Raw genomic sequence first — 1,255 nt, forward strand, 5'->3', positions numbered from 1 at the left:
GCAGGTTTTCTTGCTCAGGGGGTCGAGGGAAGGTGGAAGTGTGCTGGCCCATGGTTGTGGCTCTGTATTTACCAAAAGTGGGGGAGCGAGCCCTCCTGCCCTTTCCATGCAGTGGGCATGCAGACACCAATGAGCAAGGATGGGGAGGCAGGCACTGGGAGAGCTGCCTGCCCCCTGCCAGCACCTGGAAGCCCATGGTGTTAACAGGAGAGGGTTGTGTGCTGTGCTCGGCCAGGCCCCGTGCTTCAGGGCAGGGCTGTAGGAGCCGTTGGCACCAAGGCTCTGGGTAACATCAGCCGAGAAGCGTCTTGCTGGGCACCAGCCCTGGGCTTTACAGGTCTCTGATGTGTCTCGATTTGGCCCTGGGTGGAGAGAAACCCTCAGTCGTCTGTACCAGTGATGCTGCTGTGGCACAGGGTGGACCCAGCATGTGGCTCTGTCTCTTCTGCCCAGTAAAGCCTGTGGGGTGTCCCCCCGAGCCCCCCAGCTGTGGGCTGCGCTGTCAGCATCACAGCCTGCGGGCAGGGAGCCAGAGGTGGGGGGGTAGGGTCCCCAGGGGAAGGGAGAGAGGGGTCTGGGGTCTGGGCCAGCCCCCAGCTGTGTGGGCAGGAGCGGGGGTCTGTGAAGTTGGGAGGTTTTCAGAGGGGACGAGGGCCATTTGCCCCTGTGCTCACCTGTAGCTGCCTCCAGCTGCAGTCGCTGTAGCCCTGGGCAGCATTCAATACTGTAAAAAATTTTATTTTTTTGTATATTTTATTGCTGTATCTACAGGCTTTAACCTTCTCCAGAATAAAGGCTCTGAAGCGACGTGGTCTCGGGGTGTGAGCTCAGCTGTCTGCGTGCAAGCGCCTGCCTTACCCTGCTCCGGGAACTGGGGCCTCTGTCAGTGAAATGCTGGCCCTGACGCCAGAGCTGCGGTTTTCTCTGCGCAAACCAGCCCGCCCCGGTGCTGCCTGCACCTGGCCCACGCCGCTGCCCGGCACGCGTGGGCAGGCTGCGCTTGGGCTGGCAGGCCCCCCTCCGTGGATGCCTCTGCCCCGGGGGTCAGTGGGCTCTGGGTGGAGGTGGCTTTCCCCACCACCCCTCTCGCTGGGGCTGTGTTCCTGGGCTGGGTGAGGGGGTGGCTGCCTGGGGGCCCCGCAGGGACCTGGCTGCAGGCCCAGGGCTGTAGCGTCGGCCTGCCCTGCCCTCTCGTGGGGACGTGCTGGAGCCAGCACCCAGTGTGGCCATGCCCTGCGCCCAATGGGGCCATGCC

The sequence above is a fragment of the Egretta garzetta genome, unplaced genomic scaffold (assembly GCF_000687185.1).
Source record: "Egretta garzetta isolate BGI_Z169 unplaced genomic scaffold, ASM68718v1 scaffold100, whole genome shotgun sequence".
NCBI classification, from domain to species: domain Eukaryota; kingdom Metazoa; phylum Chordata; class Aves; order Pelecaniformes; family Ardeidae; genus Egretta; species Egretta garzetta.